The sequence below is a fragment of the Anticarsia gemmatalis genome, chromosome 28 (genome assembly GCF_050436995.1).
Source record: "Anticarsia gemmatalis isolate Benzon Research Colony breed Stoneville strain chromosome 28, ilAntGemm2 primary, whole genome shotgun sequence".
Lineage (NCBI taxonomy): Eukaryota > Metazoa > Arthropoda > Insecta > Lepidoptera > Erebidae > Anticarsia > Anticarsia gemmatalis.
The window spans coordinates 5,310,275-5,335,823 of record NC_134772.1 but is presented as its reverse complement, the minus strand read 5'-3'; the positions used below and the strand labels follow the sequence as shown (position 1 = coordinate 5,335,823).

General features: G+C 35.8%; 1 protein-coding gene across 1 annotated transcript in view; it reads right to left on the bottom strand.

Annotated features, from left to right (window-relative positions):
- Positions 1-16,025, bottom strand: part of LOC142984927 (fatty acyl-CoA reductase wat-like) — a 48,992-nt gene extending 32,967 nt beyond the window's left edge. The window contains exon 1 of the mRNA XM_076132807.1: positions 15,893-16,025. The gene's annotated coding sequence lies outside the window, so the exon portion shown is untranslated. The remainder of the gene's footprint in view (positions 1-15,892) is intronic.
- Between the last annotated feature and the right edge of the window lie 9,524 nt (positions 16,026-25,549).

Sequence of the window (25,549 nt, the reverse complement as noted above, 5' to 3'; positions counted from 1 at the left end):
CAGTAGTTACCTTCAATCAAATAGTTAATACCTTGATATTATTTAGGTTACTCTAAATATGTGTTAGTCAGAAAATACCTATTTTAGACCACTCCCACCTTAGGCTTAAATAAATCCTACTAATATTATAATATGTATGGATGTTTGTTACTGTTTCATGCAAATACTACTGAACCGACTTCGACGATATTTGGAATGTAGGTAGCTTAAGACCCAGAATAACACATAGGATACTTTTTATCTTGAAGTTCCCGAGGGATCAGGATTTACACGCGGACGATAGTCGCAGGCGGTCTTTAGTAAAAAATATATATGATTGGACAACTCACACACGGTCATTTGATTCCATACTAAGCAGAGCTTGTAGTGTAACCAAATAACTGATAAACATACTTATATACTTCTTATATAGATCAATTGAAATCGAATCCCATCTGGGATCAATATTTGTGTGATGACCACGAGTATTTGTTCTGAGCATGGATGTTAATGTATCTATATAAGCATGTATTTACAAGTATATAAGTATGATTATCAGTTATTTGGTTACCATAGTACAAGCTCTGCTTAGTTTGTAATCAGATGACCGTGAGTGAGTTGTCCAAAAATATTTATTTAATTAATTATTAATGTAATATTCTAGATCAAAATTCATTCAGGAAGTCTTTCCAAAAAAAATCTAAAATGTCACCATAAAAATAACTTTCAAAAAATCAAAATCAGGTTTTTAAATTTAAAAATCGCCTACTTTATTAAAAGCATATGCGTGTATGTTATGTAACATCTCGGAAACTGCTTGGCTAATCGTCGTTGGATCGGTGACCGGGTTAAAGCTATTTTTGTATTGGTAGGCGTTGTTTTGATTGATAATATCAAGTTTGTCTTATGAAATACTTAGTTTATGAATCAACTTTTGCAACCTGCAATCGAAATTGGAGTTTGATTTGTGGAGTAAATAACGAGTATATGAGTTATATCAAAATTAGTATAAAACTAGCTTCTACCTGCGATTTCGTTCACATAAACAGATGTCCCGGGTTATAAAGTATTCTATATGATAATATAAGTAATTAGATCTGGAATAAATCTTTGAGAAAAACTGAAGTAATATATTATTGGTGCGACTCAAGTTTCGAACCCGAGATCTTTAGGTAGTCGTGTTTACTATGGACCTAACCACGGAGAAATTTGGTTGTCTACCTTGTTGATAATATAGTATTAGTGGTACTAACAGCTGTTAAGTAAATTAATATAAATATAAAACTTTTCCGTTACTGACTGACTGATGGACAACGCACAGCCGAAACTACTGAGCGTACAAACTTGACATTTACTTTGAAGATTCCTTACGAAGTGTAGAGGAGCACTAAGAGAGGATTTTTGGAAATTCCCTCCTGAAGAGGGGGAAAAGGGGGAAATCTTTTATATGAAAAACTAGCGAACTGCCAAGTCCTTCCCTCTTTATCGTATGGTTAGTGGTCAACCTAGTATCAAATGTTGTGAAAACGGGAAACCTGGAATTTCCACACAAACGAAGACGTGGGCGGCCACTAGTCCTTCTTCTTGTCGTATGGTTAGTAGTCAACCTAGTGTCAGGCCAAAGTCCTTGATAAATCTCTTAACCTAGAAAGAATACTTAAGAATTTTACGAAACGTACATGTTCTATAAACATTTACTTTGCACGTAACGCACATAATAAGTAAAGACTTTTAGCCTTAAAGTCGCGAGGTCGTATGTTATATTAGTAATTATTTGTACATATTACACAAGGGATTTTAAAGTATTTCAAGTGGTTTTAACCTTGGTGTTAAGTTCCGAAGCTTCTAGAAATAAACCTTCAACAAGGTACTTAAATATGAGGCTTCGGTTGCCGCTTTCAATAGAAAAGTCATCTTCTTCTTATCGTATGGTTAGTGGTCAACCTAGTGTCAAAGTTGTTCAAGCCACCCGAAAGACCTTTGACGTGGCGTAACGACTGTTATCTTAGTAGACAACCACCGGGACCGACATTTTACGTGCCCTCCGAAGCAGGAGATGCCTAGCTCAAATACCACTATGCGGTCACCCATCTACAGAAAGACTGCGCCAGCGGTTGCTTGACTCACAGATCGTTATCAGACCGGTAAGCGCAACTGGCTATGGGCGCTTCTAAAGAGAAATAGAAAAGTAAAAAAAAAGGCCTAATGATAAAACAAGTATGTCTGTAAGATACATAAAATCACACGTTCTTTCCATAGGGGTAGGCAAAGACCAGAGAACACTACTTAGTACGATCCTTACAAACTTCCCTTGCTTCATTCACATACATACATGTTGTCATTGCAGACATACATATGTCCTTCTCAAATACACGTGCTTGCTAAATCGTTCAAGAAGACATTATAAATAGTCATTAATCATTAATTATAAAGTAATTGTTATCAATAGAAGTGAAAAGGTGAGGGTCTGTCTCAAGTATTGACAGATAGATAGCTCATTACTGAAGTTTGCTAATCTTAGTTTAATTCATAGAGATTGACCTTGAGAATTTCGACCTATTAGTTTTGCACTCTTGCATCAAAAACGATTCATTCGTTTTTGGCGTTCCGTACCCAAAGGGTAAATAGGAAACTGTCAGTCGATCTGTCCGTCTGTGTGCCTGTATCTCATGAACTGTGATAGATAGACAGTTGAAATTTTCTCAGATTACGGAATTTCGTTGAAGCTATAACAACAAATACTAAATAATCGATTAAAATAAATATTGAATGGTGCTTTCGTACAACAAGTGTGATTATTTTGCCGTTTTTATAAATAACTAGCTGACCCGCGCAACTTCACTTGCGCCACATAAGAGAGAATGGGTCAAAATTTTTCCCGTTTTTGTAACATTTTTTACTTGTACTCTGCTCCTATTAGTTGTAGCGTGATGATATATAGCCTATAGCCTTCCTCGATAAATGAGCTATCTAACACTAAAATATTTTTTCAAATCGGACCAGTAGTTCCTGAGATTAGCGCGTTCAAACAAACAAACCCTTAAGCTTTATAATATTAGTATAGATGTAACGGAAATTGTACGTAACTCTAACTCGCACTTGGCTGATTTTATTAAGTTGATTGTAAACGGGGAACTTTGTTTAATAATATCTTGTAAAGTAACTCTGCTTTATCTCGGAATCGAAGCTTGTGGTCAGAAGTAGTACATTGTAATATCTATCTTCTAAGAAATTAATGAATAAATTAATAATGTAATTTACCTAGATTGTACAGGTATGTACATAAATATGTATACTTATTCCTGCACTTAAGACTATGGCCTCTTAGAAAACGATATTTATATTTCTATTTCAGTGATATTATTATATATTATTTTGTGCGTACGCCAGGACGGGACGCCTTAGAAAGACATACACAGATCATATCGGTGATGTCTTGCAAAAAGGTCAGGTGCTACTCGTAACCGGCGGTTCTGTATGACAGCATGTATGTACATTGTACGTGAATGAAGCAAGGGAAGTTTGTAAGGGTCGTACCAAGTGGGGATCTCAGGTTTTAATCTACCCCTATGGCAAAATGGTTTTTTGTATGTATGTAATCTAAATACATCGTAGATGCCAAGGCTCTCTCGTTTGTCGGACTTATTTAACGTCCGTCACTATACCATAGGAGTTAATTTCTTAGAATATTATAATGTAATAACTAGAACTGTGGTTTTTCTAGTAATTTTATAGATACTTGATAGTAATTAAATGTGGATTATACTACAAAAACTATAGAACTTTATTGTAAACTAATCTTTAAAAACAGTTTTAAATGATAATCATAAATACATACATTATATCACGCCTGTTATACCCAATGGTGTAGGCAGAGGTGTATGAAATACACCCACGTTTGGCCATTAACAATGTTAGTCCCATGTAATAGGGGGCGAGTCTGCTATATACCGGGCACGTTACCAAACTCCGGGCTAGTATCTGTACTAATGTTATAAAGCTGAAGAGTTTGTTTGTTTGAACGCGCTAATTTCATGATCTCCGGTTCGATTTCAAAAATTCTTTCAGTGTTAGATAGCCCATTTATCGAGAAAGGCTATAGGCTATATATCATTACGCTACGACTAATAGGAGCAGAGTAGCGGTAAAAATGTTGCAAAAACGGGGAAAATTTTGATCCATTCTCTCTTATGTGACGCAAGCGAAATATTAGCGATTCAGTTTTTGTCTAGTAATAAAATTACTAATGATTAAATTAGTTCCTGTGTTTTTTAATATATTTTTATTAATACGGAACTTTTTTATTATATAAATTTAATTTTAATTTGTTAATAATCTAGCTTCGATTTTTCGAGATTATAACATAATGAGTTTTCTAGATAAATGACGCTATTTCTTAATATATTTTTCAATTAATTTAATTACTATTTTATATTGTTATTGTGTTGTACAAAAACAACATTAAATAACTATTTATTTTATACTAGGTTGTACTCGTGGCTTTACTCGTGTTGTTAGTCAAAAATAGTTGTCTTTTCTAGAAAAATATGTATGTATTTTTTGAAAACACAATATCGCGCCTCTTATACTCAAAGGCATAGGCAGAGGTGTATGAAATACACTATGCTGACCATAAGATTTTGTCATTTTTTATCCGGAGAGGGCAATAACGACTAAGCCTCTTCTGATAAAATAAAACAGAAATATAGATCACACCCATGGAAACCTTTTTAAGGTTAAGTTATAAATATTTCATTTGACTTAATTTTATTAAATTTAAAAGGTTTTTCGGTAATAGTTTATTATATGACTTATTACATGGTACTCGCCCCTTATTACATGGGACTAACATTGTTAATGGCGAAACGTGGGTGTATTTCACACCTCTGCCTACCCTTTCACGTATAATATGCGTGATATCATACTAATACGGTGTACCATGTGCCCATGGCGTCATATACCATGTCAAAATTGACGTCAAAACTAACAAAAAGGTGTTAATTCAATTATAAAGAATTAGTTCCGCCTAAAAGCTAAGATTAGGATGTTTTTCAAACAATTATAGAACAATGTATCAATTATAGAATTGCTAATTGTTATTCTATTATAAATGTATTTAAGTGTAAAAAAGATATGGGTAAGTATTTTGATTTCAGACACGATTTTCGGTTTAGTATAAATAAATGCATAATTATGTATCAAGTTCCTTACTAATTGTATGTCCTGGCTGTACTTTTCAAAGATCTTTTACAGTCGTTAACAGTATTCAGAAGCTTGAAAGTCTGACAACCAGTCTTACCGAAGGGTATCGTGTTATCCAGGTAACTGGGTTGTGGAGGCAAGGGTCTTCTCCCGGAATGACGGAGGGGTTAGGCCTTGAGTCTACCTAGCTGGCCAAGTACGGATTAGGGATATTGCATACCTCTAAGTTCTGTGTTAAAGAACTCTCAGGCATGCAAGGTTTCATTACGATGTTTTCCTTCACCGTTGTAACGGGTGATAATTATTTCTAATACACAAATAACTTTGAACAGTCATTGGTATATAATTATGTACAGTAAAATTTCTATAAAGGAGGAGTTAGATGCCCGAACATTTTATAGTTCAGAAAGTCAACATTTTTGTTTGATAAAATTATGTATATTGAAAATATATTAATGAATTATATATACAGAAACGTGCTATGTGTTTGCAAACAGGTTAGAAACACGTGAATATTACCCTAAGGTCACGTGCAAAACGTGCCAGGTGATATATGAAATAGGTGAATACCTAGGCTCAAATATGGGCTACTAGTTTCCGAGCGTGACTTCGTTGAAAATGACAGGGGCCGAAACAAGTTCCGAGGTCGAAAATACTGATTTTACTGACCAAAAATTCAAAAATACTGACCAAATACAGACCATTTCTAAATCGTTTTTCGGGTGAATTGTGTGAAATAAAAAAAAATACAGTCGAATTGAAAAGTCAAAATCCTTTTTTGAAGTCGGTTAAAAAGCTTATTTTCGGTTATTGGTCTCCATCATCCCCATAGTTAACCAGCACCGCCTTTTTATTGTGTTAAAAAGGTTTTTCTATTGTTAGTAAAGTTTTCAATCAGGTCTTAAGAATTTTCGATCAGGTATTACGAATTTTCGATCAGGTATTACGAATTTTCAATCAAGTCTTACGAATTTTCAATCAGGTCTTAAAAAGTGCGCAACGGCGCTAAAGAATTTTCACTTAAAAATTATTGACTTCAAAAAAATAGTAAATTTTAATTTGCTATTCTATTGAAGTCATGTGATGCTTCAATACATGTATATGTTACTGTAAAAGCCCGCACTGTGGTAAATCCTAAGATTTTCCGGTAAAACCTAAAATTTACCAACTCTCAATGGTAAAAGTCCGAACTATTCTTTTATTTCGAACTTTTACCTGTATTCACTTGATCATGTCAAGATGTCGCCGGAGGCCGGTTCGCGGGGCTCCTCGCCTCCTCGCTCCTACCATTGAGAGTTGGTAAATCTTAGGTTTTACCGGAAAATCTTAGGATTTACCACAGTTCGGGCTTTTACAGTAACATATTATATTACGTAGATCATCCACATAATATCGAGCATCCAAAGCAGCTTTCTGCTATCATTACTGGGCAAATCGAGAATGTAAGATTGGCAGCAAAGCAAAAAACAGCAAAGGAAAACCAAAAAAAATCGTTGAGTTTGGAAAAATACTGACTATACTGACCGATTTTCGAAAATACAGACTTTTACTGACCAGGTCCAAAAATACTGACTTTTACTGACTTTACTGACCTGTTTCGGCCCCTGAAATGATTGCCCGTGGTAAAAAGTATCCTATGTTTTAATCTAAGTTATAAACTATCTGTGTATCAATTGTAATTAAAATTCGTTAAGTAGTTATTTTGTAAAAGAGTTTTTTAAGCCTAGCCTTTCTTCCAAACTATGTTAGAGTCGGCTTCCAGTCTCACTGGATAGCGGATGCAGCTGCTGCTGAATACCAGGATTATACTGTTTTTTTGTAAAAGAGTAACAAACATGCATTTTTAATAACTTTCGCATGTATAATATAAAATACAAATAGGGTAAGTAGAACTTTTTTGAAAGATCTCCCTTAATCTAACTGCACGTTTGGCGCAGTGGTTTAAGCGGTCACCTCGCCGCAACAACCGTAGCGCCGCGTGTGGTGGGTTCGAATCCCACCCGGGACAAATCTTTGTGTGATGAGCACGAGTATTTGTTCTGAGCCTGGATGTTAATTTATCTATATAAGTATATATTTAGAAGTATATAAGTATGTTTATCAGTTATTTGGTTACCATAGTACAAGCTCTGCTTAGTTTGGAATCAAATGACCGTGTGTGAGTTGTCCAATGATATTTATTTATTATTTTATTTTAATCTATTTTTTTTACCCAAATCGTACGCGAGTAAATCGTAATACAGGACAGCTTTCTGATAAGGTATACAACCTTAAATTTCTAACTCCAGGCATTATTGATAATTTATTAACAAACTCAGAGATATTATAACGTAGCCCTGAGTTTTTAAATTAGGTCTTTGAACTATGTTTGTTGCAATAAATAATACTGAAATTGGATCCAATAAATTGAACAAGATACCTTTGCGCGACAATATAATACTACTGGCATAAGCAAAACAACAGTACATGAAATTAACAGAAAAAATAACATTAAGTATCGATTTCCGACTGACCACAAAACCACAATCCTTAAAACAATTACTAAGACGATGATTATTAAGATGATGTATCGAAACATAAATTGTTATTATTGTTCTTTAATAATAGTATAGAGAGACTATAATCTTGTAAACAAGATTTCAACGGTACTAAATATTTATTGTTCAAAATAACACTATAATTTGTACATACATACATAAAATCACGCCTGTTTTTTTATTTACATGCAAACTGAACGTCTCCGTGCTTCGGAGGGCACGTAACAAGTCAGTCCCGGTTGTTGTCTATTAAGATAACAGTCGTTAAGCCACGTCAAAGGTCTTTTGTGCGGCTTGAACAACTTTGACACTAGGTTGACCACCAACTAGACGATAAAATAAAATCTAATATATGAAATTCTCGCGTCACAGTTTTCGTTACCGTACTCCTCCGAAACGGTTTGACCGATTCTCATGAAACTTTGTGAGCATAGCGTAGGACTGAGAATCGGCGAATTATTTTTCATGCCCCTAAGTGACACTTTTTTATGGCAAAACAACGTTTGCCGGTTCAGCTAGTAAGAATATAATATTCTGATATAACAATTTAATAAACCGTGAAATAGTCTGCTAAAATTGTTATTTAATAACAAAATTTCGTAAATAATATTAAATTTGTTACGATTGTAACAGTTAATCTTTTAATTTGATAAATAACATTTTTTGTATTGTTATTTTTTTGTTGTTTTGCCACAAGACAGTAATTTATTGTGAAGATAATTTTTGTTAATAATTTCACGCCTGTTAAAAGTAATGGTGTAGGTAGTGTTTAGTGATATTCACACTTTTTATAGTTAAAAATGACAGGTTTTATAAATAATGTCGTAAAATGTGGCGAATTCGATTCCTGGTTCAGGATTATAGTATTCAATACAATCTTTGCATCCCATATTTATGAGCTACAAAAATAAAAATTATACACAGAAATGTATGTTCGCGCATTACTTTTGAACAACTATACCAAATAGGATGATTCTTTTTTATCATGTTTGTGACCGTCGATGCCAAGTTTGTGTGAAGTGTGAATAGAATTAGCGGGATAAAATTGTACTATACCCGGACAAAGTCGGGCCAGTCCGCTAGTTATTGAAAGAAATAAAGGTTAGTTTTCTTTAGTCTGTCCGTTTAAGATAAATTTATCATCTACTGCACATTTTTGGATGCGATATTCACTAAAAGATAGAGCGATCCCGGGAAAGGTTTTAGCATATACTTTAGAAGGTGAAGCCGGAGCGTAGGTACCTAAAGCTTGTAGATTACTAAAAATTTACTCATCACTTCGTACATAGTAACACATTTCTGCCTTACCTTATTGAAAATACAATCGTAATATTATACTAAAAACATGTCAAACTGGATCTTTACTAGTTATAGTGAGATATGGTCATATACCATATACTGGTTTGTACACGGAATTAAATTTAAATATGTTTTATAAGTAAATAATACAGTTCCGTATGTAAATACATAATGATGAGGTAAATAGAAATACAACCTTAATTTTGTTGGTAAAATAATTATATAGGATTTAGAATAAATATGGGGCGTTTAAGGAAAACGGTGAGAAACTAACTAACCCCCGGTTTCTGAGTACATTTAGCGGTAGTTTATCTATTCAATAGCGTTTTTTAACTGACACTATTGAATAGATAAACTACCGCTAAATGTACCTCAAAAACCGGGGGTAAGTAGTAAATCCGACTGCTGATCGTTAGGTCTCGGGTTCGACTCGTGTAAAGTGCTATTGAACTTTTCTAATTTATATTAGAACTAGTTTTTGCCCGCGACTTCGTCCGCGTGGTTTGTGACTTAGGACAGAATTTTCAAACAAACTTTCATCCCCTATTTTATCCTCTTGGGGGTAGAATTGTACCTGTTTCCTTTCTTAGCGGACGCCTACGTTATAACATCTACCTGCATGCCATATTTCAGCCCGATCCGTCCAGTGGTTTGTGCTGTGCGTTGATAGATCACTATGTTAGTTAGTCACCTTTGAGTGATATATATTTATATTTTCTTTAGTAGTTGGTAACGTGCCTGATATATGATAATAGACTCGCCCCCTATTACATGGGACTAACATTGTTAACAGCAAAACGACGGTGTATTTTATACTCTGTCTACATATATATTCGCTTAGCCTTTGTTCCAAACTATGTTGGAGTCGGCTTCAAGACTCACCGGATGCAGCTGGATACCAGTGTTTTACGTGGAGCGACTACCTATCTGACCTCCACAACCCAGTTACTTAGGTATAAACACGACACCCTTCGGTAAGACTGGTTGTCAGACTTTCAAGCTTCTGACTACTGTTAACGACTGACAAAGATCTTCGAAAATGACAGCCGGGACCCACAATTTAACGTGCCTTCCAAAACACGGAGGAACACGATATGTTTAGGATGGTCATCCATCCACGGAACAACCTCGGCAAGCGTAGCTTAACCTCAGATATCGCTCCGTGCGGCTGTTATAAATTAAGCCACGAGCTCCTACTGCATCTTCGTTTATAACAAGCGTGATATTATGCATGCCTAAGTTTTTATCTATTTGACATTTTAAGCTTGCATAAGTATATGTTAATTAATACATATTATATAATGTATTACTTAATAGGTATATATCTTATCGAATAAAATTATATCTCGCCTAACACACGCATGGCGTAATGACTAGATTTCGATAAAGTATGTTTTAACTTAAAAATCTATACTAATATTACAAAGCTGAAGTTTGTTTGTTTGTATGTATGTTTGTTTGAACGCGCTAATCTCAGGAACAACTGGCTCGATTTGAAAAAATATTTTTGTGTTGAATAGACCATTTATCGAGAAAGGCTTTGGGCTATATTACATCACGCTACGGCCATAAGGAGCGGAGTAGCAACGAAAAATGTTACTAGTCATATTGAAAACTAGTCTAACCTTAGTAAGCCTTCCTTCCAACTATGTTGGAGTCGGCTTCCAGTCTCACCGGATATTGAATACAAGTATTTTACATGGAGCGACTGTCTATTAGACCTCCACAACCCAGTTACCTGGGCTATAACACGATACACCTCGGTAAGACTGGTTATCAGACTTTCAAGCTTCTGACTACTATTTACGACTGTCAAAGGTCTTTAAATATGCCATAATTTAACGTGCCTTTCGAAACGAAGAAACTCGGAATGTCATCAGTCATCTATCCATAGAAAAAACTAGGCAAGCAAAGCTAAACCTCAGAGACCGATCCGCGCGGCTGTTGTTAACTAAGCCACAAGCTCCTCAAGGCATAAGAGGCGTCATATTATTTATGAATGTATGTATGTATGTGTGTATGCGTATTTACGTAACTATATGTTAATTTGCTCACCCATCCAATGACCAACCTCGGCAAGCATAGCTTATTAAATTTATTTCTGTTGAGAGATCGATCGACTGTTGTTAACTAAGCCACGAGTTCCTCTTCGGACTATAACTATGGTTTAAAATGACCCCATAATAGACCACAGAGGCCACACAAGGTACACTATTTGTATTGTAATTCTAACAAACATACAAAACAGGTTTTGTATGTCAACATTATTCTTGCCTTTACTTGTCAGCAATTTATGTAAATAATAGCAGAATCAACTATTATTCGTATTACATTGAATTTAATGATTTGTTTAATACTAGTTCATGCTTCGGTTTCGTCCGAGAAAAGATTTCACAGGGAAAAAGTATGCTATTTAGTAATCTAGGTTATAAACTATCTATGAACTGAATTTCATCAAAATCTTTTCATTTGTTTTTGCTTGATTGGGATTAATTCACCAGTTTCCCAGTAACCGGGGAAAAGGCATAAAAAATTGAGAAACTCGTCTTTTTTGTAGTTGGATAAAATAAAATTAATTTAACTTATTACTGTCCCACTGCTGGGCAAGTCTCCTTTCGTACTGCAGGGGTTAGGCTTTGCATACCTTCAAGAACTGTTCTATAGAACTTTCAGGCATGCAAGTTTGCATCAAGATGTTTTTCTTACCGTTGGACAAATAAATACCTAATTATTTTTTTATTTTATTTTTTATTTTAAGTTTATTTTTTAATACACACATATCTTCGAAAAGTCATTGGTTTGTTGCTTCCGGTACAAACCGTCGAAAAACGAAAAAATATTTCGAAATTAATCCATGAATTCCGAATAATCGAAAAACATTCACAAAAAGCGCGTCGAATTGAGAACCTCCTACTTTTTTGCAGTAGGTTAAAATATACATATAATAAAATAATAAATAATAATCTCTGCTCTCACCTTAGAGTACAACCAGCGTAATAACAATAAACACATAACCCTCTTTAACGCAGTCGGTTAATAATAACATACGTTTCGGCGCATGCTGACTTAGCATATTAACCTCTCGAGCGCCCAACGTCAAAATTCAAATATACCGTTAAGCGTCCAGGCCAAAAATGCCGCGCGAAATTGAATTGGCGGTTGGCGTTTAAGCGCCGATTCCGTCATATTTTGATACTAACACCCTAGTCATACCTTATATATTTGAAATCTACATAAAATTTGCTATATATTAAAAAAATAAACCACAAATAATATTTGATAGTGGTGGTACAATAGTCGGTTTAATCTGAATATTGTGTGCTTTAGGCATGTGTTTGAAGAAAGTCTAAAAAATATTTTTAGGCATAAAAAATAATATGACGGAAGGTCTTATCGTGTAGTTAATGAATAATGACATTAAAATCCAACTGTAAAATATACCCAAATCTTTAAAATTAGTTAAAAAAAGTATTTACAATATTGGTCATAAAGGAACATGTCGTTGGGTCAGATGTTGTTTGAGGTGCTCTCTGGCCTATATCAACCACTTATTCAAGTGTGTGCATTAGATCGTCGTCTCATTTCATCAGCTTCAATGTCAAATATGTTTGAAAGGGATAAACATAGTTTTAGCATTTAATTTCTACGTTTTTTTAATGTAAGATCGTTTTGCCGTACCACGGTGGCGGGGCGCTTGACGGGGGTAGAACATTCAACCGTGACACGGTGGCCGGGCGCTTGAGAGGTTAATTGCTTACTGCAATTAACAGTGCGATTACTTAATGTACACACTTGGTATGAATAAAATTATAATTAACTTTATGTTTTAAACTACTTTAAATTAATACACATACATAACATCAGAGCGCGGATCTATCTCTGAAGTTAAGCTACACTTATCGAGGTTGTTTTATGGATGGGTGACCGTCTCATTTTTGTTATCTTTTTATTTCATTTAAAAAAATAATGTAATCCATTAATGTCCCACTGCTGGGCAAGGGTCTCCTCCCGTAATGGGGAAGGGTTTGGCTTTAAGTCCAGATGCTAGTTTTATAAAAATCAGTTCAGCATTTTAGCTAGTTATACATACAAATAAAGTTACTTCATCTATTATGTATACGTACGTATGTACACCTGCATAGCTGGTACTCTTGGGAAATCCCTAGATTTTATGTGAACTACATAATAATGAATATCAGTACGCTAAGTAATGCGTATAGTGCAATGGTTAAGATGATCGATAGGACTATTTTAAAAGTAACTCAGAAATTCCTGGGTTTGATTTCCGTCACCGTGATCAGCGGTCCTGTATGACAACGCAAGGGCAAAAGCCCAATCGTAGCAAGTGGCGTTTTCTGCCTACCCCTATAAGAAAAAGGCTTGATTTTATGTGTGTTAACTTTGAGAATCTACGTTATTTACAGAAAAAACTTAATTGAAATCACTGCATCCGTTGTTGTGATGCCACAGACACACAGACAGACACGTCAGACTTATAACACCCCTCTTTTTGCGTCGGGGGTTAAAAAATACGGACTAATATTTCAAATACGAGAATGAGTTAGTACCGCTTTCATGGATGAACTTATTTTAGATTTTGCTATGGAGATAGTTGAAGATCTGGGAGCAAATATAGGCATGTTTTTTTTTTTATTAACCTCCTATGTATTAAAAAAATACTCATAATATAAGGGATGGAGTTGTAGTAAAGTATAACGACAATCCAGATTTTTATGAGATGTCAAAAATTGAAATGTTTTTAGCATTTCAGAGGCAACTTTTATACAGTTTTTTGTCCTTTTGAATCCAGCCCTTTGTTTAGGAAAAAATGTTTTCGGAAGTGAATGAGGTTTAAAATGAAGGCTTTTCGAAGTAAACCTTAAAGCCTAAGCCTTTCCAGTTAAGAAAAGTTAAAGTCTTACTTTTTTGGAACCAAAAATTTTTTTCGGATATTTTCAGAGCATTATTTCACAGCTTCAATTTAAAAAATATATTTTTTGAAAATTCTATCTGTCAACGCCGTTTTAGAACTCTAATATCGTAATATTAGATCCGATTAGATATAGTAAGTATCTATCATTGATGTGTGTATCAGCAAGTGGCCAAACAATACGTGCTTAACTCAGCCTATTATAATCGTTATATCATATTATACATACTAATACTATACTAGCTGACTCGCGCAACTTCGCTTGCGTCACATAAGAGAGAATGGGTCAAAATTTTCCCCGTTTTTGTAACATTTTTTACTGGTTTTCTGTTTCTATTGTTCGTAGCGTGATGATATTTAGCTTATAGCCTTCCTCAATAAATGGGCTATCTAACACTGAAAGAATTATTCAAATCGGACCTTCCTTCCTGAGATTAGCGCGTTCAAACAAACAAACGAACTCTTCAGATTTATAATATTAGTATAGAATTATAGATACTAAAATTATTTGTTAGAGGCCGCCCCCGACTTCGTCCGCCTGTAAACTTTTCCCGTGTAAATCCCGATCCCTCACGAACTCCGGGATAAAAGTAGCCTATATGTTATTCTGGGTCTTCAGCTACCTAAATACCAAATTTTACTGTAATCGGTTCAGAAGTATTCGCGTGAAAGAGTAACAAACATTCATACATACTCACAAACTTTCGCATTTATAATATTACTAGCTGACCCGCGCAACTTCGCTTGCGTCCAATAAGAGAGAATGGGAATTTATCCCCTTTTTGTAACTTTAATTACTGGAACTCTGCTCCTTTTGGTCGTAGCGTGATGATACATAGCCTATGTCATTTCTCGGGTATCAAAATACCTCCATACCAAATTTCATGCAAATTGGTTCAGTAGTTTAGGCGTGATTGAGTAGCAGACAGACAGACAGACAGACAGATAGACAGACAGACAGACAGACAGACAGAGTTACTTTCGCATTTATAATATTAGTATGGATGTAGTAAGACTAAGGCCCTATCCCCCGGCTTAGTCACCAACAGCCGTATCGATCTCTGAGGTTAAGCCACGATTGCCGAGCTTGTTCTTTGGATGGGTGACCATCTTATACATATCGAGTTCCTCCGTGCTTCGGAAGGCACGTTCAATTGTGGATCGCAGAAATATTTGTTCCGTAAGGGAATTGAACCCACGACCTCCGGTACTGCACTACTGTCTGTCAACATTGGCTGTATCTTTAACTATAAGATAGTTTATCCAATACTTATTCATAAGTTCTGAATCGCATATTAAATGTATACAGGGACGAATCTTGAGCAACACAGTGAAGCAATATAATTAATATTTTATTACAAGTTATTATTCTATTGTTTAACTTATTTTATTACAAATACTAATAACTACCTTTGACGCATCTATATGAGTTTCTCGCTAGCTCTTCTCATAAGGCTCTACCCCCTTTCCGAGCTAGTGGTAGATTCAGTAATTGTAACGACTATCATAAGTGTCAATATTTGACCTAAATTAATAAATAATTTGATTTTGATGTTTCAGACGACAATATTTTTTCTTAAAATTATTTACCTATTGAAAATTTAAAAAAAAAGATTATGTTTGGGTTTTCTTGAGCGGAAAAGGGGGGCGTAAACCTTGCATTTAAATGGAAAAATTGTTAATATGACAGTTAAAATGTTTTTTTTTTAATATATTTTTTGTAGGTATTAGAAGTATGCGTTATAATTAAAAAAGTCAAAAAGAATAGGTATATATTTTGGATAAATATTTACAATATACAATACGTAGTTTTTAAAACTAAGAGAAAATACCTAGCACCTCATTTTTATTTAATTTCAATACCTATTAAAAAATATAGATCTAAAACCTAGAAAATAACACCAAATACAAAAAAAAATATTTTCAAAAAAAATCAAAAGCTCACCTTTATTTCCAAAAAAGCACTTCCTTTCACAAAAACCACCCAAAAAAATATCACACCACAATTTCAAAAATTCAATTTTAATTTATATTTTACAAATATAGCAACACGACTAATGTCTGAGAGAGCACAAGACGCACTGAATGCTGAGTTGCCGTTTCGCAACCGTACGTGAGGTTTGATCGCGCGGCTCGTGACGTCACTATTGTCCGGATATTTCCGCAGATCTTTTAATTAAGTAAAGATTGATATTGTCTTTTGGAAGGAAATGTACTGGATTCTTTGAAAAAAATTGTTTTTTTGTGTAAAGCTTTTAAGAAATTTAAAATACTTAAGTTTTTCTGTTTTGGTCAGAAATTATTTGTTTTTGTTTTATTACAAGACCGGAACTCGACTGGAAGCTACCTATTCTGTAACATAATTCTTAATAAGTGATTTAAAGTAATATGCAAAAAAAACTAAACCTTTGTTTCTTGGAACTAATTTCATGAGGTAACGTAGGAATATTTCACAGCTATGCCTATAACACACGCATGTTGCCATTTTTAGTTTTGTTGTTAAATATGAATGTTCATTACTGTAACGCAAATACTACTGAAGCTTTTTGGATAAAATTTGGTACTCAGATAGTTTATAACGTAGATTAACACATAGGATACTTTTTACCTCGGAAAAAGTCCCTAGCAGAAGGTAGTGTCTCAAATATTAAGTTTCGGCTGTGCGTTGTCCATCAGTCAGTCAGTCAGTAAAGGAAAAGTTTTTTATATTAGGTCGGGGAAAAAGTCTTTTCACATTATACTATGTATGAACTGGTAATAAAATCTCTTTGGCTTCAAGAATCACAAATGAGTACACGGTTCATTAGGTTTCTATCAGTGAGCTCGTGAGGTATCCAAATATCGAGCTTTTTTGTGTAGAGAAAAGATTTTATTACAAGTTCATACATACTATAATGCGAAAAGACTTTTTCCCCGACCTGATATTATAAGTTTATTGAATATATTATTTACAATCAAAGAATAAGAAATGAAGAAACGATCTTTGTTTACGCAAGCCATTCACGGACGTAAATAATAATTACCATAGAGAATGTAAACTGGTTTTTAGTGACGTATTTAAAGAAAAAAATATAACACTATGCCTTTCTTTACCTTCTAAAGTAGCTTACCAATTAAGAATGAATCATATAGATTTATGACACATAGTTGCAATCACCGGTCGGTAAACGATCTGTGGGTTAAGCAAACCTTGGTGGGGACATTTCATAGATGGGTGACCGTATAGTGGTATAAGAAATGGACGTCTCCGTGCTTTGAAGGGCACGTTAAAAGCCGGTTGACCGGTACACACGACCAGTGTGAGGTCAGGCGCAGGACCGACGGCTTTACGTGCTCTTCAAAGCACGGATAGTCAGTTGCGCTCACCGGTCGGTAAACGATCTGTGGGTTAAGCAACCGTTGGCGCGGTCATTCCATAGATGGGTGACCGCTTGGTGGTATTTGAGCTGGGCGTCTCCGTGCTTCGGAGGGCACGTAAAACGTCGGTCCCGGCTTTTGTCTACTAAGATTTCGTTAAGCCATGTCAAAGGCCTCTCGGGCGGCTTGAACAACTTTGACACTAGGTTGACCACTAACCAAAGAAGAAAGAAAGAAAGGACGGAGATCTAGGACCTAAGAAACTTTAGAAAAAAATTAAAATCTCAGAACAGACTTATTGGCCTGACTAGCATTGCCATCTAAGCTATTAGTTGAAAGTGCGTAAACATTCTTAGTCATATTTTGATTTAATAGGTCTTTCTGTGGTTTTCCTCAGAAACTGTTAAATTGTTTTGATTTAATCTAGATTGAGGTTTTAACCAGAAATCATTAGGATACAAAATTCGTATACTTACCCAATCTCCTAAAATATATTTAAAGTCATAAGTTTATTTTGCAAAATAAGTTATATACCCAACCTTGAAACTTCTCATGTACCTTCAAGACCTATACGACATACACACGACACATAGTGTTACTTTGATTATTGCTGAAACAAATGAACAATAATTGTGAAAATATAACTTTTAACATTGTCTTTCAATAAATAATAAATAAATTTAACCCATTTTTGTCCCACTGCTGGGCAATGGTCTTCTCCCGTAATGAGGGAGAGGTTACGCCTTGAGTCCACCACGCTAGCCAAGTGCGGGTTGGGACTGTCTTTTAACAAAACAACATAGTACTTGCTATTTATAATGCTTACTATAACGGGCTTCCACACGACTTAGTCCACGTGGAAATATTTCCATTTAAAATGTTCAAAACGAACTATGAATTCTAAACTCCAAAATTATGATAATATAGAACATAACGAACCGCAATTTTTCCTACGTGACATTATGCTCGGAGGGTCGTAGGCTCGATTCCCACACGAAACAAATAAAATTTGTGATGCCATTATTACTAAGAATTTCTAACATTTGAACTTAATTTGACTTCCTCCGTGGCGCAGTGGTTTAGGTCGCCACGCCGATACCACTGCGTCGGGAGATCGTGGGTTCGATTTCCACACGGAACAATTATTTGTGCGATCCAAAAATTATTGTTTCGGCTCTGGTTGTACTTTGTGTACGTTGTTTGTATGTTTGTAAAAGTCCTTCAACTACAAACATTTGCCATTCATTGAAATGTTTAATTCTAATTCATTCTACCTGATTTTGTTGTGGAATAATGTGCACACTTCAGTATATAGGGTTTCAAAAGATTGGGTATGATCAGCTACTTTTGGAGCTGACTGTATCTGTGTATTGTACACACACTAGTTCACAAGAAACAAATTCTGCACAGTTAGATAAATAGTTTTGCAATATTAGCTAAAAGGATATGTTTATAAAATGCCCAAACCACAATAGTTATCTTTACTAAGAATTTCTTACATTTGGACAAAATAAGAATGGAAGAATTTAACTAAAGAAGTTGTCTATTTAGGGCAAAATATAACTATTTGTGGTTTTTCTCAAGGTAACTGGTTTTCCTATAAATTTGTTCATCAAGGTCTTAGCATACATAAAATCAGGCCTTCTTCCCATAGGTGTAGGCAAAGACCAAAGAACGCCTCTTGGTACGATCCTTACAAACTTCCCTTGCTTCATTCACATACATACATGTTGTCATACAGGACCGCCGGTTACGAGTAGCACCTGACCTTTCTGCAAGACATCACCGATATGATACGATATGTGTACGTCTGCACATAAATTTTATGAGTTATTTATCTTTATTTTTTTGTTTGTTAAATCCCATGTGTTAAAAAATTCTAGCATTTGGAATAGATAAATAAGAATTGAAGAATCTTCCCTGAAGTTGTCTATTTAGGGCAAAATAAACTATTTGTGGTTTTTCTCAAGGTAACTGGTTTTCCTATAAATTTGTTCATCAATGTCATTAATTACGTCAATTAGTTCTAATAGATTAAAATACTTTTACCTGGTTTGTGGTCAACATTTTGGAGGTTACAATTACATAATTATCACTTGCTCTAACGGAAAACATCGTGAGGAAACCTTGCATGTCTAAAATTTGTTTAATACATTAATTGAGGGTATGCAAAGTCCCCAACCCGCAATTGGCCAGCGTGGTGAACTCAAGGCCTAAACCCTTCCCCTCATTTGGGAGGGGGAGCCCTGCAGTGGGACAGTAATGGGTTTAAAAGAAGAAAAAACAATTACATTACATGTGTCAAGGAAAAATCGGCTCGAAAATGAGAGAAGCCTCGGCCTCAGCTTAGCTTTCTTTGCATCTATGTTGGAGTCAGCTTCCAGTAAGCTGTAGTTATGGCGCCTATAGCCAGTTGCGCCCACTGGTTGGTAAACGATCTATGGGTTAAGCAACCCTTGGCGCGGTCATTCCATACATGGGTGACCGTATAGTGGTATTTGAGCTCGGCGTCTCCGTGCTTCGGAGGGCACGTAAAAAAGACGGTCCCGGTTGTTTTCTACTAAGATAACAGTCGTTAAGCCACGTCAAAGGCCTCTCGGGGCAATGGTAGCGGCGTGGCGACTCTCGCCATTGCTATTGCTTTCCTCATTACAGAGAGATCCGTGTAGGCAAGTTCTAAATGACATTTTAATTTATCATTATTGGTCAAGTAATTTCGGAGTAATTGGGGTACGTTAATACAAAATTGTTAATTTGGAACCCGGAGTTAACTAATGACTATTGTACATCCGTTTTATAAATGACTGCCTCTGTGGTGTAGTGAGGTGTTGTTGTGTGATAGGTTCGAATCCCACCCAAGACAAGTACACGGTTTATTAGGTTTCATTCAGTGAGCTCGTGAGGTACCCAAATATCATGCATTTTTGTGTAGAGAAACGATTTTATTACAAGTTCATACATACTGTAATGCGAAAAGACTTTTTCCCCGACCTAATGCATAAATATCATTGGACAACTCACACACGGTCATCTGATTCCAAACTAACCAGAGTTTGTACTATGGTAACTTTATAACTGATAAAAATACTTATATTATACTTCTAAATATATGCTTATACAGATAAATTAACAACCAGGCTCAGAACAAATACTCATGCTCATCACACAAATATTTTTCCCGGTGGGGTTTGAACACATCACACGCGGCGCTACGGTTATAGCGGCGAGGTGACCACGTTTACCTCTGCGCTCAACGTTCAGTTAAATATTTGTCTGATGAGCACGAGTATCTGTTCTGAGCATGGTGGTTTTATCTATATAAGTATGTATGTATTTAGAAGTATTTAAGTATGTGTATCAGTTATGTGGTTACCATAATACAGCAGTTACTCTGCTTAGTTTAGAATCAAATGACCGTGTGTGAGATATCCAATGATATTTATTTATTGATTTATTAAAATGAAAAATTTGATGTTAACAAGTTTTTGTAATGAGGCTGGTTGTCAATTCAGTCGCTTACTAACAAGCTTTGTTTAGTTGGAATCAGATGACTGAGTTGTCCAAAGATATAATTTATTATTTACAATAAATCCACGTCAGAAACCACCAAAAGTATACATTTTAACATAAATTCTATCCGATATTGAACATTATGATAATCTAAAAGTCCGGTTTTTCAAACAGGTGCGAGAAATTTGTAATATTTTTTTCCTTATACCATAAAACCGCTATAAGTCACAAGTTAAAATAAGTTTTTCTATTTATTAATGACCTTAGAAGGGTCAAAAAACCTTGAAGATTGATTTGCAAAATTATTTTTTCCTTATTCTATTTTGAAACAGTGATACCTGGTATAAGTTGGCACGTCCCACTCTAGTGGTCGACTGTTCGAACCCGAGGCAACACACCAATGACTTTTCCAAGTTATGTGTATTAGAAATATTGATCACTAATTGTTCCAACGGTGAAGGAAAACATCGTGATTGCATGCCTGAGAGTTCTTTAGAACTGTTCTTGAAGGTATACAAAGTCCCCAACCCGCACTTGGCCAGCGTGGTAGACTGAAGGTCTAACCCCTCCCTCAATTAGATGGAGACCCTTGAGAATATTTTTTTTTGATAATGATGAATTATTACGTCACAAAGCCTGTCGTAGCCGTCATAGGCGGAATTCGGCAAGTTTGAATAATAATACATTTTGAAAATTATACGGAAATATTTGATAAGCCTGTTTTATGGGTTTTGATTTTGAAAATGACCATGGGAAACTCGTTTTTTATAATTAATAAATCTTGAGATTATTGCCACCTATTCTATATAATGGTTTTTTAACATCGCCTCTAGAATACTGCAAGGCGTAAGCAGAAGTATATGAAATACTTACATCCACGTTTCGCCATTAACAATGTTAGTCCCATGTGATAAGCGGCGAGGTGACTATTTACATGACACGTCACCAAACTCCGGGCTACTATTGAGAATATTTTATTACAAATTAGAAAACCCCAATGTTAAATCCGGGAACGAAACTCGAGATGCTGTGGCAAGCAGTCGCATCTAACTATATATAAAAAGATCGTTATTTACGCAATTAAGTTTGTAACTCGAAAAGAATTAATAAAAATAGTAATTTTGACAATTTAAAACCTAGAGCTGTTTTAAAGTCACAAAGATGGTATGTGGTTATATTAACATAACTTGTATCATTTCAAAATGGTAACTAGTCATTTTTGGATTTTTGATTTTTAGAAAAAATCAAGTTTAAGGAGGAGCTCGTGGCTTAGTTAACAACAACCGCGCAGATAGAACTCTGAGGTTAGTGGATTGGTGACCATCTTGTACATGTCGAGTTTCTCCGTGTTTCGGAAGGCTGTCGTTTTTGAAGATCTTGGACAGTCGTTAAAAGTAGTCAGAAGCTTGAAAGTCTGACAACCAGCCTTACCGAAGGATATCGTGTTATATCCCAGGTAGCTGGGTTGTGGAGGTCGGGGAAAATTATGACCCATTCTATCTTATGTGACGCAAGCGAAGTTGCGCGGGTCAGCTAGTAGAGATATAGAGACAGTCTAGCAATTATATATAACAGGTACATTTTACTACACCCAGAGGCAATAGGCCGTGTAAAGTATCAAAATTGTAAGTCGTTGTACTTTAACTGGGTCAAATCAAATTTCTATGACGTAAATGTGATCGGCATAGTTTTATAATATAGTATTTATATTATCATGTAACTGTACGTTGGACGCTGTGGTTGATATGGTTATCTGGAGGCAATGGCCGTGTGGTAAATTCAAATCCCAACCAGTGACCGGTTAAAGATGAAAATTTACAGAAATAGATTGGATATCAGCATCCTAGCCTTCCTTCCAACTATGTTGGAGTCGGCTTCCAGTCTAACCGGACGTAGCTGAATACCAGTATCTTACATGTAGCGACTGCCTATCAGTACCTCCACAACACAGTAACCTGAGTCATAACACTGATACCGCTCAGTAAGATTGTTTGTCAGAATTTCAAGCTTCTGACTACTTGTAACGACTGTCAAAGATCTTTTACAATGACAGCCGGGACTCACAATTTAACATGCTTTCCGAAACTCGGAGAAAATCGGTTAGCTTATAATGGTCACCCATCCACTGATCGACCTCGGCAAGTAGCATAACCATAGATAACAACTTTTAGTGAATAACCCGAAAAATTGTTCCGTGTCGAATCGAACCTACGACACAGTGCGCAGTTGTAGCGATATATGGCGGTCACTTTAACCAAAACACGCAGGAACTCGGTATGTACAATCCGGTCACCCATCCAATAACAAACCTTGGCAAGCGTAGCTTAACTTTAGAGATCCGCTCGGCTATTGTTACTTAGCCACGAGCTCGTCCTACAGTTTACTACCACGGCTATAACAATTGCGTCACTCTCTACAGTGTTCGTTATGTCATGTCAAAGGCCGGCTTTCAAGGTTGACCACTAAAGAAAAGAAAGTTTTGTTTTATCGTTCAATCTCATACCTTTTTTGGGCTAAATGTCGGTCACTGACTTACGGTAGGCTGTTACTTATATCGAAGATTTATTTCTGACTAGGTGACTGAGTAGAGCAGTGATAGCCGAGTGGTATAAGTGAACCTCCGACGCAAGTGGTCGCAGGTTCGTGTCCGAGGCAACACACCAATGACTTTCTGAAGTTATGTGTGTATTAGAAATAATTATCACATGCTCCAATGGTGAAGGAAAACCATCGTGAGGAAACCTTGCATGCCTAAAATTTGTTTAATATATTTAATGAGGGCATGCAAAGTTCCCAACCCACACTTGGTCAGCGCGGTGGACTCAAGGCCTAACCCCTCCCTCATTTCTGGAGGATTCCTTAAGGTAGTGTTTAAAGAGCTACAAAAATTATGTACCAAACAAAGCGACGCGGGTCATCTAGTCCATACAATCCATACTAATATTATAAGTGCAAAAGTAACTCTGTCTGTCTTTCTGTCTGTCACTCAATCACGCCTAAACTGCTGAACCAATTTGCATGAAATTTGGTATGGAGATATTTTGATACCCGAGAAAGGACATAGGCTTCTTTTTACCCCGGGAAAATGACGCATAATGGGAAAATTAAGGTGGCGGACGAAGTCGCGGGTAAAAACTAGTATGTAATAAGTCTACCGTAACAAATTCAATGATTCGAAGCACCATCACGGCCGGTTACGTCACATCATTTTGGCGGGAGACTTTCACTCAATACCGTGTAATAGAATTAGAGAGTTGATTGTTATTTAATCTATGGTACTGATTATCTATGGTCTATAGAAGGGCTTGTTTGTGGTCAATTTTGAGTATTGTAATAATATAGTTCAAGAACTGTACGTTTGGCGCAGTGGTTCTTGCTAGCTCTTCTCATAAGGCTCTACCCCCTTTCCGAGCTAGTGGTAGATTCAGTAATTGTAACGACTATCATAAGTGTCAATATTTGACCTAAATGAATAAATGATTTGATTTTGATTTTGAACATGATTACCTTGTCGCAATAACGTAGTGATTCTAATCTCACCCGGGACAAATATTTGTGTGATGAGCACGAGTATCTGTTCTGAGCCTGGTTGTTAATTTATCAATATATATATTTAGAAGTATATAAGTATGTTTATCAGTTGTCTGGTTAAAGTAACCAAGCTCTGCTTGGTTTGGAATCAGATGACCGTGTGTGAGTTGTCCAAAAGTGTTTATTGTTCAAAAGGGTTTGTTGTTAAAAGTCAAGTACTAAAGACTTCATACCGTCTATATTAATATTATTCTATACTAATATTATAAAGCTGGAGAGTTTGTTTGTTTGTTTGATCGTGTTAATCTCAGGAACTACTGGTCCGATTTGAAAAATTATTTCAGTGTTAGATAGCCTATTTATCGAGGAAGGCTATATAGGCTATATATCATTACGCTACGATCAATAGGAGCAGAGTACCAGTAAAAAAATGTAAAAAAAACAGAGGAAAATTTCACTCATTCTCTCTAATGTAACGCAAGCGAAGTTGCGCGGGTCAGCTAGTACAAAATATTTTTAAACCAGCACGTATGGCTTAACACACGTGTACGTAAAAGGGCTTGCCCATATTACGTACTTACATCAATACAGTGACCATAAACTTATATAACCTTACATTTTGAAGTACAGTTGTATGAGCTCGTGGCTTAGTTAACAACAGCCGCGCGGATCGATCTATGAGGTTAAGCCACGCTTGCCGAGGTTAATCTGTGGATGGGTGACCATCTTATACATATCGAGTTCCTCCGTGTTTCGAAAGGCACGTTAAATTGTGGGTCCCGGCTGTCATTTTCGAAGATCTTTGACAGTCGTTAACAGTAGTCAGAAGTTTGAAAGTCTGACAACGAGTCTTACCGAAGGGTATCGTGTTATGACCCAGGTAATTAGGTTGTGGAGGTCAGATAGGCAGTCGCTCCATGTAAAATACTGATATTCAGCTGCATCCGGTGAAACTGGAAGCCGACTCCAACATAGTTTGGAAGAAAGGCTAAGCTGATATATGTATATAGCATCGTTTTTGCGCGAAAGGGTAACAAACACACATACATCCTCACAAATATTCGCATTTATAATTTAAGTAGGATAGTAGGATATATCCGAAGGTTTAGGCAAAGGTGTATGAAATATGACCACGTTTCGTCATTATCAATGTTAATCGCATATAACAAGGAGCCTGTTAATTATTTACAGACGTATTTTTATT